Consider the following 15139-nt stretch of genomic DNA (forward strand, 5'->3'; position numbering starts at 1 on the left):
TCCAGACAATGCTGGAAGTGTTCAAAGCCAGACTGGATGGGGCACTGACCAAACCCGCTCTAGTGGGAGGTGTCCCTGCCCATGGCAAGGGACCCTTCTGTGATGCTACAAACCCTGGGCAGACCTTACAAGAATATCAACAGGGATCCTGCTATGGGACTCATACTTTGCATAAATGAAAGCAATATTAAATATGCATTGGATTGATAAAGGCAACTGTTCAGCACGCCAGTGCAAACATGCAAATGTAGGGAAATGCATAACCTGAATAACCAAGTTTTCTTTGCATATTGAGACTTGTCAGCCAATTATTCTTCAGGCTTTACTGTAAATGGAAACATAAGTATTTTTGATAACTAGTAATAATGACTTAGGAGAATCTCTCTGTATTTTATGTATTACATGGGCAAGAAGCCAGACAGAGCATTTAGTTAATTAAAGTTTTATTGATAGTGGTAAGTGGTGCATTTCTGACATTCTTCTTTGTTCCTCCCCTATAGAACGTGACCCTCACCTTCCTTGATGTACTAAGAAAATAAGAAAAAATAACTGTTACTTCCTTCAAGAGCCAAGTAAAAAAGCTACCACAAAAATAAATAACAATCAAGTTCATCATTTAACATAGCCATATCCATAAAAAGACTAATTTGTAGATGAAATAGGAAAGAACCTTGCCTAGGCTGCTAAAAAGAAATTAGATGCATTTCAAATTTTAAAAAAAGGCAGGAAGTAGGAAAAAATAATGAGATACTTATACTCTGTAAGTTGGCCAAATGTATCAACCCTTGTTATATTTGGTTTTCATGTGTTACTCACTAGGCATGTTCCTGCACTGGGAAGAAAACCAGATAAAACATGTGGTTATTGGCCCACAGAGATATCACAGCTAGAATGCAAGCTCAGGTCTGCAGTAGCTTTCCTTAATAAGTATTCTCTATTTAAGGAAAGATTGATCCTACATGATGTGACAGGCCACTGATACAAATAAATTGCTTTATGATATGATCTCTGAGCAGCCAACATGTATTCACCCTGGGCTTACTGAGCTCCATACTAGCGTGTCTAAGTTTCCACTTCCTGTAAAATCAACTTTTATCTCCTCTGTGATACAACCCAGCAGTATGTTGAAATCAATGCTTTAGTCTTTCAACCCAAAGGCCTGCAGCCAGTTTACAACTACATAATTTGAAATAAAAGGAGTTTCCCATCTATTCCAGTTTTCAGGCCTTTGTGATGCACATTGCAGGAATAGCTCAGGCAGTTACAGAAAGCTTCTAGAAGGAAGTGATAAATGAATAATACCCTTTACATCTGTAACCAAATAACATGACTGAAACACACCGGGTTTCTTCCCCACCTCCAGCTTTACAAAATTTCATGTGGCTCACTGGTCAGAAAGAACAAAATCTTTATCTACTTTTCCTCACTTGCTACCCACAAACTGGCAGTTAAGTAACGCTGAAGGAAATCAGCGTGGTTTGCTTGCACAACAGCCTTTCTAAAGAGGGAGCAACCATGTAGCAAAGCATTTACATACGAGGTAGGACAACTCTAGGATGCCATTCTGATGCCCACATCTTAATGGAATCAGCATGGCTCTGGCAAAACCCACAGGGAGTTCCCTGGGTACAAAGTAAGGCTGCAAAAACACATTCAGGGAAATTGTTCCATAACTCAGAAGCAAATACAGGGCCAGGTCAGGAATTATGTTAAACAACCTTCTCAGATTTCTTGTATGATAACATAAGTGTGCATATGCAATGTGCCTCATACTTTTTGGCCAGTATCAGCCGAATTTTTAAGGGGTCTGAAGCCTCCATGAAATTCCCCTAAGCTTCATGTAAACTGGTGGCTGAGCAGTGAAAGGTGCCAGGAGTCCAGGCTCTGCCAAGCTTCAGTCCTGCGATGCCAGACAACAATTTCAAGTAACAGCCTTTGGCAGAATGTTAAAAACAACAACAAACAAACAAAAAATTTGAATCAACAGGAAATGAATTGTCAGAAAAACAAAACCAAGGTTTATAGAAGGCAAAACTGGAGGATCACCACACTGACCACATGTGAACTGTATGACAACAGTTACGTGACACAGAAGAGATCAAATTTGTGATGATGGAGTGAAAGATTCCCACAAGCTTATCTCATGCAGCTCAGACAGAAAGTGTAAATGCATATGGTACAAACATGTATACCTTTTTTTTAGTTACCTCATATTTCACTTTCTTTACAGTCTAATGTTACAGTCTGACCCATTTTCTTTCAAAATTTATCAAACATGATGAAAGGATCAACTCTAATGTACCTACCTGCCTCACTCTTTCTGAAAGTAATTGTCCTGTAAAACAGTTCTGGCTTCTAGGGCGCATTTAAGAAAAAAAATCAAAACAAAATACACACAAAAAACCCCCACAAAACAAAACAAAACCCCCCACCACAAACAACAAAAAAGCCCCAGAAGCCAAAATTATTCCAGTTTAAAATACAAATATGTCTTCTATTAGGAAGAACATACCATCAATGTGTTGAACATTATTAATATTTCAGAATCTTTCAAGAACCATTTCAAGTCATTTTACAAGCTTCCTGTTGTTAATTACAGAACTGGCATCTAAATTCTAAAGCATCTTTCACTTTGATGAAAAAATCCCCAACCCATTGACCTTTTAAAAAAATGCCATATATGGGAGGAAACTGTAACTGTGGTGAAATGAGAATAAACCCAGTTTAATCCTCCAAACCCTAGATTAAATTATAAACCCTAAGCAGAGGTAAAGAAAGCCCTTCTCAGAATGCCCTACAGTCCCTTTTAAGAACTTCAAAGTAGTAATACTTAAATTTAGTCTAGGCTCTCAGTGTACCAAACTTGAATGATTCAACCTTTTCAGCTTCCATTCAACCACTCTTCATTCAACAGTTTGTTTACAGAAAGATATTTAAATTGTTCTAAAGAGCACCACAGCTCACTGTAGAACCTTTTGATTCTCTAGCAGGCACTATCACTTATTTACTTTAGGTTTTCCATTATTCAAGTGCTGGCTGGTGCACATTCAAATGAATCACAAACACCAGAACAAACAAGACAGTTCAGGCAAAGGAATGCAATTCAAACAACATTCAGTACAGAAGACATTTAGAAGCTCAGAAAATGTTTGGAAATGTTTGGTCTGCTTTTAATTTAGCATGTCTAGAAAAAAAAAATTATCATTTTGAAAGTCTGAAATTGATTAAAGTTATACAGAAATGCCACTGAAAACTCCCTATCTCTTAATTTCCACAAGTGACACAAAGGCATTTACCAAAACCACTGCAACGAATTCTTTCCAAAATTCCTTCCAAATTTATGTCCAGAAAAAGAGGAGAGAAATCCCAAACCCTGTTACAAGACTACACTGGTTCTTCCAAAATGCACAGCCACTGGAGTGATGCAGTGACCATGTCTGTGCTATCACCTCCAGGGCATGCAATTCAGAGAAATAAGAATTGTGCTTGGAGAGCTACCATCCTTTCCACTAAAAAAAATAATAACCATGGATGGCCCCAGTGATCCAGGGAACTCAACAAAAGCCAAAAAAAAAAAAAATCTGCTATGTTCAGTCAAAACTGCAATGAAAACTAGCGTTTGACCAAGACAGAGGAAAAACTGACATTTCTTGAAGCTGCAGTTGATGACATCCCATAAAATGATGCCAATTACTTGTCTCTGAGTCAGCTCCATTCCCACATTTAGTACAAGTGCTCTGGCTGACTCACACCAACCATCTACCTGGGAGAGAAGTAAAGGAAATTTCAAGAATGATTTTGCTGCAGCTTTTCATGATGAAGTTTAAATTTGCCTGCTTCTCTTCATTTGAACTCAAATTATTTGAAAATTTAATTCCTGAAGACAAACTGGAATTTTTCTCAGAAGCAACAAGCTTAATGCTAGATGCACCAAATTGGCAAGTAAAGAAATGATCTGGTCTAAACAGATTCTGTTTTCAGTGAGAAACAGCTTTTCAGGCTGCTTATTTGCCTAAAGGCATTTATGGGAAGATGATTTGTATATTGGGGTAGTGAGTTTATGCTTGAAATATAAAGTTTATATTATCTTTTCATTATGCTTCCATTTGCAGTGTTTCATCTTGTTTGTTCTCTCAGTTCAAAGTCCCAAGTTCTCATTCTATCCTTGCATTAATTAGTTATAGCTTTAGGCAAGTCAATTCAGCCTTTGTTTCTTAATCTGTAAAAGAAGGACAATAATAAATATTTATGTACTTTAAATAGATATTGGAAAGATGTGTTTACCCTGACACAGTTTTTAAAATACACCATTTTATAAAATTCTGTGCAAAAATTACCCAGTTTACCCACATTAACTGGAATGGTTGTCATTTTTGTAAATGGTTTGTGGAACTCCCTATCCTTTCCTTCCTCAAGGAGACCATTTCTTACAGTTCTTGAAAAGCTTCCCATGTAGGAAACCATGCTACCCTGAGCTGAGTTCATGGCATCCTAACTATGACAGTCTAAAAGAAATTAAAAAGAAAAAAAAGAAAGAGTGCATTGATTACATTTAATCCTAGGAATCTGAATGACTGAATATTATAGTACAGAATTTTTTTTCACTCCTCTTCCTCGGGGAAAATACAGAGGAGTAAGAGCTTCTTATGTCACTGCTTTTACAGCAGTAAGTTTTCTGTGATATTCAATGTTTTGTTGACTGTTTTGTGATATTCAATGTTTTGGTGTCTGTTAATCTGGGCCTTTCTAAATCCAATCTTTGCCCAACTTCCTTGCACGCAAAACATCTGCACTTACAAAATTAATTAACTACATCTGTGCCTGTTTTACCAGTCAATTAATCAGCTTCCTATTGGGGGAAAAATACCCTAAACCAAAATGAGAGTCTGGAAATAAAATAAAGATGAACCTCAAGCCTTGTGAATCATCAAATCTGAGTAGGAAATCAGCTGAGGATTCTTCATCATTAGAGATAAAACAGGAATAAATACCACTGGCTCAAACTTTAATTCTTAATTCTACTAGTGCTGATGTTACTTGCAATAAAGAGATTAAGATCCAATACTAAAATGGAGGAAGAGGTTGAAACAATACCTTAGAGCAGTCATTTAACAAAGCATCCTTTATCAATGCATGCCATGCCCAATTTGATTTATTACTCCAATTTCAGTGCTGGAAGGAATGAAGTCTTTGAAAGCACACACTACTCTACTTTAAAGCTCATTCTAAACTCTTGCCTTAGTGCACAGAACAGGCATTACACATGCAGCACTCCCCTGTATGCCACCAGATGCTGTCAGTCCAAAGAATTAAGCATCAAAACAAAGCTTTCCATGAATTAAAAAAAAAATCCACAGGAGAGTAAAACAAGTGACATCACTTGTTCTCCAGCAACCAGTCACGTTTTTCTTTCATAATTCTGTGGTGGGGAATGAAAACTAAAATGCTTTGGAAAACAACTTTGCTGAAAGCTGATATGAGGATGCTTCAGCAATTAAGAACTTAGTACACCAGACACTGAGATCTTAATTGGCACAGCAGTATAAACCTGGGCATCCTTCTGGGGCAGAGCTGTTGTACATCACATATCAAGGCTACCTCAACCTCAGCACCACAGAAATAGGAGCCTCCCCCTGGCAGCTGCTGCCTGCAGTCATCCCGTGCTAGCAATGCTGGGACAGCTTTGGGAGAAGGAAGAACTACTTAGCCACAGGAAATCATGGCAGTGGATTAGGAAGAGACTAGACAGACACAGGAATTACAATTTGAGCAAAAAATTGTAGTTACTTAGGTATCCATAGGGCCCACTGCCACAACACACAAGTCCCCCAGGACTTAGATACTTCCCCATCCTCAAGTTCTTCTCCCAGTTCATTTAAAAAGGTATCACAGTATCACTGACTCTGACTGCTTTTTGAGCTGGCTCCCAGTTTTAGTCATCTGCGCTAAAATTGCACAATTAAAGTGACAGAGTGTTGGAAATTTTCTAGAAGAAAAGTACTTGTCTAACTTGTATTAAGCCCTGCTTTTTTCTGAAAATCAGATTTACTGTATAGACCTGTGTTTCTCCTCCCTGCAGTATTTTTGGCTGAAGCTGGCAAATGGATTACATTTAGCTAAAGGAACACAATGTCTTGGATCTGTTGATCCTATTAGTTACCTGGAAATAGGTACCAAGGTTGAGGAGATGCTTTTTTAGTGCTTTTACAAAGAAAAAGTAGGCCCTAACTAGCTGAAAATTATATAGAACCCTCTGGAACAGCTTACAGTGCTAAAATTTTTTCCTGTAGCGCAGTAAGCATGAGCAATGAAGCAGCTTTATACAGACAGATACATAATGCTACAGTGGAAGTTTAAGTAAAAATCTTTCTCTCCATCAAAGCAGCTGTATTCATTGCAAGAAATATTTTTCCACTTCAACCCTCACACAAACATGCTTCACCTTTTTGTCTCTAATATCCACTCACACCCTCTTCCTTACTTAAACTGGAAGTTCTTCAGGGCAGATGGTCTCTCTACAATAGTGATAAGTGGGAAGGACCCTCAGGCCACTGGAAAACAAAACAATAGTTGGCACACTTATGTTCTAACTTCATGTGCTAACTTGTCCTCAAATCCTCAAGCAAGGAAATTTATTTTATTTGCTTACATACTACACTGTAAAAGACCCCAACCAACAAACCAAAACCAAAGCAGTCATTGCACATGCAGTAAGTTAGATTTATAGAGGAAACTTTGAAGGTACTGCACTTTTGCCCAATTAGGAAAAGGATGTAGAATATAACATGGCCAGGTGATGCCTCTAGCCTCTCCCTCTTTATGCCCCGATGAATCAGTCATTAACTGCAGACAAAGCAAGACAGGCCCAAGAACTCAGACTGGAGCTTCCCCAAAAGAGAGTTTTGATACAATGGCATCTGTAACACTGCTTTGACCTTTTAAATTAAATCCTCCACCTAAGACTCACAGGCACAGACATTCACAAACTCCAATCTTCATGACAAGCTTCAAGGTTGGATTTCTAGTTGCTCTACTTCAGGAAATATTTTTTAAATCTTTTCAGCAGGATTTAGTTTCACACCAGGAGATAAATGCTTTCTGCTCTTCAGAGACATTATTTTCTTCAATTCCAAAGTTTGCTTTCAATGTATTTTTTGAAAAAGGAAAAATATATTTGCTCATCTTTTGTGTAAGAAGTTTATGACTTCCTCAGCCTTCTTGTACTTGAAAGAACAAACAGATAAATAGAGAGCAATGAGCAGGCTAACATTGCCTTTGGAGAGTCACTGGCTCCCACAGTTGCCATCTGTGGTAACAAACCACTCACAGGACAAGCCCTGCACAGCCAGGGCTCCCGTCCAGAACACACCAGACTCCCTGTGCCTGAGCACTTCTGATCAGGCACTGTGTCACTGCCTGCTCACTATGACAAAGGACACAGGAGAATGGTGGGAGTGCCAAGGCAAGCCACATTCACCTTCCAAAGGTCACCCCCTTGTGTAGCAAAGCCCACTGCCCACACCCTCAACACCCTGGGTACAACCCCCAGCACTTGTTTGCTTCTGCATATTAGACAGGGATGGCCTCCAATGTACTTGAGGCTTGGAAGAAAAGATTGGTTTACTTTTAGATACCAAAACAATCCCGGACAATGAAAATAGCAGAACTACCATGATTCTTCCCCTATCCTTTCCTCCAGTCCCATCCAGACTTGTGTATAAATTTCTGACAGACTGTTTTCAGGGAGCAGCAGTGATGTGCCAGGTATTATGAGAGTTTAAAAAGTGTATTACAGCTTGCCTGATATGTCATAGATCTTCTTCAAGGACAAGTAACCTCAAAAAGCTCTAGGACGGAAAATAAACCCTAAGCACAGAACCTAAAAGAAATCATAACCCAATCAAACTCCTCCTCACTATTCTCTCAAAAAATAAACTCAACAAATCCCATTGGCTTCAGATGAAAATTGGTTTTCTTCCTCTACTAGCAGCGAAGCCCCAAACTGCATCTCAGGGTAAGGCCAGGCACCCACTCTTCCTTGAAGGGCACCAAGGAGCTCAACCACTGCAGCAAGTCTGAAGGACATGGCAGCAATGCAATGAGACATTCAGCAAGTCATATGTGTCCCCAGTGACACTTCAGAGGAAACTGAGGTAGCAGACACATATTTCAGTCAAATAGCAGGGAAGTGCGCATGTTCAAAGGGTGGCTCAGCAAGTCATCCTGCCAGGAAGAAGAAAGTTTACTTTGCCTTAAATTTCTCACTCTTCAGAGGTACTACACAGTAAAGCTGTATCTCTGTGGTCCTTCTAACAGGCAAAGCAACTCCAGACCATTGACTCTGAGCCCTGTCCTTAAGTGCTCCAGTCAGCTAGAGGTGCACTTCACCCAGCTGACAGCATAAACTCCAGCTTCCCTGAAACCTTTTCAGCTTGTTTAGAAGCATCCAGCACAGGCACTGGCCTAGATTAGGAATGCAGTTATGCACACACGAATGGTCTTGACCCACTTCTCGCCACATCGTCCTGGCTACTCAGAGCTGTGAACTCTATTTATTATTAGCACCAGAACAAAAAAAAGCCTGTGTATGTACATGAGGTCTGACAAATGCCCACTCACTGCACAGGCAAGGAATGAAAGGAATTGTTCTATTATTTGCCATGATCATCCTCCTCTCGCCAGCCCACTGAATGCCATGACTGTTGAAATACCTTTGATGGGCAGTGCTTGCCTCCCCTTCAGGGCAGACACTGCTGACCTGGTGACGCACTTAGCACCAGTGAGCACAAGCATGGTGAACTGGACATCCTCCAAGGGGTACAGGAGAACTCTAAATAATCAAGTAAGGAAAAGAAGCTCAAAGTGAGTTCCTCTTCAAAGACTAACACTTTCAAGACTGAGTTTCTCCTGCCTAAAATATACTACACAAAGCTGAGGAACTGCTTCAAATGAAGCCAGACATGAAGGCAGTTTTTCCTTCAGAAGCATTCCTGGGTTTCAGCTCCATAGCTTAGAAGAAAGCGAAGTAATTCCCCAGCACAAGGTAAAACACAAGATCTATCCCACAACAAGCAACAAGGTTGTTCTGCAGGATATTAAAATACCCCTCATAGCAGCAGCACTTTTCATGCTTTGTCATCACAAGTTCTCTACAGGACTCTAATGCAGCTCACACAGAGAGGCTGTAAATGTAAATGCTGAGATTTGCTAAAGGACAGCACAGAGGTTTTACAGTTCATCCTGAAAGCACACATGCTGCCAAAAATTGCAGTAAAAATATAAAAATAAAGAAATTGAGCTCATCTAAATGAAAAGGATTTGTCCCACTGTTGCTAAATGACTGCACTGTTTCTTTCTAGATGAGGAGCATGTATGTGCACAAAAGGCAACCTTCTGCCTTCATGATGTCAAAGACATTTTAAAAATGTAAGCAAATCCAGGAGTTTTTCTTCTAGGATAAATAAAGCTAAACAAGGCAAAGGTTATTGCATTTGTGCTCCCTACTGATATCATAAAACTAGGATTCTTGTCCCAGCTAAGCAAGCTGAAGACCTGCTAAAGACTCAGTAAACTCCATTGCAAACTAGATCTATGTTACAGGCAAACTGCACCAAGTCACCACAAAACCTGCTCTTTCAGCTACACACCCAGGCTAAACCCATGGTGGAAATACTGATTTCAAAAGTTATTTTAAAATGTGACACAGACCAGAAAACAGCACTACCCCCAAATGCTCCAAAATCTTTGCTACTTATTCTTTTATAGACACAGCTTGGAAACACTATTCTCCCACCTGTGAGAGTCCCACCCTTCATTGCACAAAACTTACAGCACTGGCCTAAGCACAAGAAGAAGGCTGTCAGCACAAAAGTTGTTTTGAAACCAAAGTTACAAACAGGATTGACTTCATGATTATAATCATCAAGGACCAAACACAGCACTGTAAGGAAAAGCATTACTTCAGTTTTTCCAAAGTGACAGAGCACAGAGATAGCAGATAAGCTCCAGTGCTTTGAGTTACACAGAAAAGGGAAGAAAAGACCACATCCTTCCTCCTTTTGCAAACACCTGAAAAAAAGTGCTCCCTGCTCATATAGCCCCATAAGATTTCTGCCACAGGAGAACTGCCATAGGCCACTCCCTGCTGTCATGCAATACCCACAGCCCTTCACACCAACAAGCCAAAGCAGAAAAGCAGCCAGGTGAGAAGAGCAGCTACGTGAGTGTTTATGCATATCACAATGAAGAGCAGCCACCCCTTCAGAAAACAGTTTGTAAAAAAAAACCACACAAGCCTGGTCTCTCAGGGTGGGGATCTGCACTCAAACCACCTCATCAGCTGCTGGGGTCACAGAAAGGAAGTCTGGCCTTGCCTTGACCCTCCTGGCTCTGCAAAGTCTCCTCCTGCTCACACACAACTGTACAGTGGGACAGATGCAGGACCTGCCCAAAGACCCATGTGTAAAAACAGCACCCACTATTTGAAGGCAGGTAGAGAAAGGAGGAGTCCCCTTTCCTTTTTCTCTTCTCTCCAGCATATGCTACTCTCTTTGTTTAAGTACTTATCATTACAAAATCCTTCTGTTTTCCACAGTCTAACAAAGATGAGCATGGTTGTGATGGAAGAGCAGTCAACCACTGAGTACATCACAGCCAGGTAACTCAACCATTTTTCACACTGTGCCTTTTGGGCTGTGCCTCTTCTCCGACTCCTTCTGGCAGGGGCAGTACTTTCAACACTAGCCAACGGCATGAGACACAAGTTCAAGTTCTTCCACCACTACACAGTTCCTGTGGGGTCACAGTCAACTCATTTTCTTGCTTGTGATCCTATTCCCCATCTGCAAAGGGAAGGTGTCTTCCCCACAATGGGAACACAGGGTATTCCACTTCAGCATGGTTTTAGAAGGATTAATATAAATGAAGCATTCCAAGAGATAAGCCTGGCAAGAGCGTACAAGACATGGGAAATGGAAGTATCACTGATAAATGTAGTTCTAAACAGAGTATTTATCTTTCTTGTAAAAATATTTTTTTCCTATCAAATTTGCAGCTTTATGTTCAGGTTAGCATGTGAAACTATTCTCTTTCCACATCTGAATCTTTCCACTGCTTTATGTCAAAACAAAACATCAAAACCCTGACTTACATGCCTTTTAAGTAAACACAGAAGAGTTGCAGGCTCTTTGCAACATTATGTTGTGCTGCAAACCATACTTCACTGACAGTGAAAAACATGCCAGGTCTGGCCAAACCAGAACAAACTTTAGACTAATAACTGAGTTGAAGAAGCATTAAGCATTTTCTTCCCCTTCACAGTGAGACCGTGCATGTATCTTGCTCTCTGATACTGTCAGAGGGGTATCAGCCCTGAGCTGTGTCAGACATGCTCTCTTTTGCAAATAGATCCAAAGTTGTACAGCACAGAGATGTCAGATACAAAACAGCTCAGCAGAAGCTGAGCACTGAAATTGGCTCTGTTTACAACTACCACAGTCCCAGAACAGATTAAGAGTTGGCCACATGTATTTAATACTGTTAACCGCATACAAAGATAACATAGCTTTATTCAATAAAATATTTTCTTTGAAACTTTGATAGAGCCAAAACTCTCTTAGAGCCAATTACTTGTTAAACAGTTCCACTCTTCTTCCCACAGCTAGCAAACATGATTATTTCCTTCTCTCTTCCCTCATTTTTCCTTCTGCCCCAATTTTTAGGTAATTTCCCTGTCCTTACTGAAGTCATGAAGGAATGTTCTAAAAACCAGTTTCTCAATGCCCTAAGTATGGGCAGCTGTGTAAAAATTGAGAGACTCCCCCACCCCCAGCCCAGTCTATCACTCTGTATCAAGCCAGGCTGTTCCACTGTGTGACTCTGACAAACAATCTGCCACTTCAGCAAACACACTGACCAGAGGCACCACACAAATCAGATTATGAAGAAGAGTACAAGAAAGATCTCCCAACTGCAGCTGCCACGGAGCTCCTCACTTACCCAGTTGTGCAGGGGTGGTGCACGGATCAACACAGTGCCAAAACCTTTAAATGCTTGGAGGTGAACTGGACTTCAAAGAAACTTCTTAATTTTGAAGAGAGAAAAAAGATGCTAAGACTGAAAAAGAAGGAAGAGAATAAATTAAGGGATATGAAATCTGCAGCAGAAAGGAGAAAGCAAGCGGGAAAGCATCGTGAGGACCTGATGAGATGATTCTCCCACTTCTAACTTTCAGGAACATGAGCATGCCATTTCAATTAACAATACTTAAGTGCTGAAGACAATATAGTGACACTACTCTTGAGCATTTTGGACACAGAAGTGACATTTCACCTGCCAAAACCATCCCTGGCAAAACTCCACCATCATCAGTGGAACTACACCAAGCATGAAATTGGCCCACAGTTGCACTAAGACAAAAAAGGCTTTGTTTCAGGAGATATAGGGAATTTCTGGTTCTTTATAATAAAGCTCAGCCATTGTTTACTGTCCCTAAGCAAATATCCCTGACACCAAAAAAGCAGCCATCACATTCATAGCACACACTGTCTGTTCATAGGAAAACATCCATCAATAAAGCAACAGTTTCCCAGTGTCCTGTTCATATCACAAGGAAATTAAAGACAGTTTAAATGCCTCCAAAATTGCCTACCAGATCCACAAGCAATCAATCATTCTCATTTTCAACAACATCCTTCCACCCTCCTCTGCCAAGTCAAGGGAAGTTGAATGTCCTGACTGGTGCTACAGGACTCAGCACACACTGACGCACCACAACGCTGAGCAGCCCCACTGCCAGAGTTATTCAACAATACTCCCACCACAAACTATACCCTGCGACCGCACTGCGCTCACACAGAAACATCTTCTTCCTCCTTTTGTTACATTTTGGTTTGGCCATGTGAATTCTCAACGAAATCCCACAAGTTCACATGTTCCTGCCTTTCTCTCGAGTTTGCCACAAGCATGCCCTGGGCTTACGGGGCCAGACTGCTCCAACGCCAGCCACGGCCGTACACCACATTTGCATAGTATCGATTTATGCCAGAACTCATTAAGCTTTGAAAAAATTCAGTGGCTGAAGCAAACAAGTAGTTCGGGCACACAGAGCTCCCGTACTGCACCCCTTCCCCTTATGCACCCCCACAACGCGTTTCTCCGTGCAGTTTCCCTAGCCAGCTTCGCAGCCTTTCAACCCAATGCCCAGGAAAACCTGGACATTTGAATTTCCAGGGTCCTTGAGGGAAAGTGTGACAGACCCAGGGGTGGGATTTCTGGGAGCACAGGAGAACTCCTCGGGGCTTGTCCCGCTCCCAGCTTCTACTCGGTTTAAAGATCTGTAAGACGACATCCACTGTCCACACCAGAAGTTCAGCTGCTCTGAATGCTCATTTTACAGAGCACCACGTATAGGAAATAAAATATTTATCATTTTTATTTGCTTTTCCAACTCCTCTTCCCGACCACCACCACCCGCTCCCCCGGTCCTGCACCCAAGGATCCCGCGGTATTATGGGGGTGCTCCCGCGGCCGCAAGAGTCACTCAAGGATCAAAGCTGCCCCCAAGAACACCCGAACACCCCACGGACACACCGAACACCCACCGGCTGCACGGCCCCGGCGAGCCGGGGACACCCCCGGGAGTCGGCGGGACCGGCGGCACCGCCGGAGCCCCGCACACCCCGGGCACCCTCCTGCTTGCTCCCCCTCTAATTTGTGCAGAGCCACGACGAAATCCCCGTGTTTCCCTTCAAGAAAGAAGGCGCGGGTGCCCCTCCAGCAGGGACCCGCCGCTCCCGCCTCTCTTCCCCGGGAGCCGCAGTCCCTCAGCCCCCCCTGGGCTGGGATATCCCGTCCCTCCGCGCCAGCGCCTTTGTGTGCGGAGCAGACACAGAACCTACCTCGGCGGGGCGGCTCTGCCCGCCCGGCAGCGCGGGGGACGAGGGCAGGGGGAGCCGAGGAGGGACGGAGAGGAGCGGCCGCTGCCCGCCCGCCCGATGCCTGCGGAGTGTCCGCCCGGCCCCGCCACACGCGCGGAGCCGGCCCGGCCGCGCCTGAGGGGAGCGGCGGGGCGGGCCGGGGGCGGGCCCGGCGCTGAGTCACCGCCGCGGCCGCCCCGCCGCCTTCTTTGTTGTCAGGCGTGGAAAAATCCGGGGTGGCGGGGATGGCTGGGGGGAAATCCAGGGAAAAAAGGGGGGAAAACTGGGCTTGTGTGGCGGCCTGGGCCGGGCTCCACGGGCTCAGCGCTGCCCCGGGAGGGACAACGCGCGTGGGGCAGCCACGGGTGTTCTCAAACTCCTGCCGGGGCTCACCTTCGGGAGACACCTCTCCTTTCAAGGAAGAGAATTTCCTAGCCTGTAACTTTCCCGTATCCCGGAGCCCAGTCCCTGTGGATGCTCTCACCGTTCATTCTGTAGGAATTAAGGTCCCCATCCGAATTAAAGGTCAGGAGGTCACGGCCGGCCAACACGTGTTCAGTGTACCCAAAACCTGTCTCCGAGCCGGCATTACACGATGGGGACGTGAGAAAGAATCGGGGCATAGCGTGCACAGACTTGGGAATGAACCCAAACAAAGACATTTGGGGTTGAAATGTGTGTTTACGCTGGGGTACACACTGGGATTAAATAGATTTCTTTTGTGTGTTTATCACTGGGACTATTTTGCGCTTCTTCAAAACAGATGACTTGAATCACAGCACAGCGACTGGAGCCACCTCAGGGATGGAAAGCTTCAGCCTGACCTGGGGAGCTCAGTAATTTGAGGACCTAACCCTTCAGCATTCCTCGGGCTGTGGAGACCGACCCTGCAAAACGCCCAGCCCCAGAGGTCCCAGCAGGAAGAGTGTTGGGTGCTCAGTAGATGGTGCTATTTCCACCGAATTTATCCCAAATAACCCTCTGCCCCAGGATGGGAAGGGCAGCGAGCCAGTTGGAGAAACAAGTTTTCTGTGAGGAAGGACTGAAATCCGGAGTGCTGGTGTGTACTGAAAGACTGCTCAGGTCCTTGTGTGCAGCTGTTCTTCCACTAGGAATAAACGGCAGCCGGGTTGAAACCTAGGAAATGGATGAAAACCAGGGCACCAGTGGCCATTGGCACATCTGGTTCAATTCAAGCCCGCTGCCAAGCACTTGCATACACA

At 43.1% G+C, this 15139-nt stretch overlaps 1 protein-coding gene across 1 annotated transcript in view; it reads right to left on the reverse strand.

Annotated features, from left to right (window-relative positions):
* The window catches only part of FAM107B (family with sequence similarity 107 member B), a 58656-nt gene extending 44620 nt beyond the window's left edge, over window positions 1–14036 (reverse strand). The window contains exons 1-2 of the mRNA XM_084206331.1: window positions 13899–14036; window positions 11998–12114 (exon numbers count right to left, since the gene is read on the reverse strand). The gene's annotated coding sequence lies outside the window, so the exon portion shown is untranslated. The remainder of the gene's footprint in view (window positions 1–11997; window positions 12115–13898) is intronic.
* Window positions 14037–15139: the final 1103 nt, after the last annotated feature.

This window comes from Fringilla coelebs, assembly GCF_963513975.1.
Source record: "Fringilla coelebs genome assembly, chromosome: 5".
Lineage (NCBI taxonomy): Eukaryota > Metazoa > Chordata > Aves > Passeriformes > Fringillidae > Fringilla > Fringilla coelebs.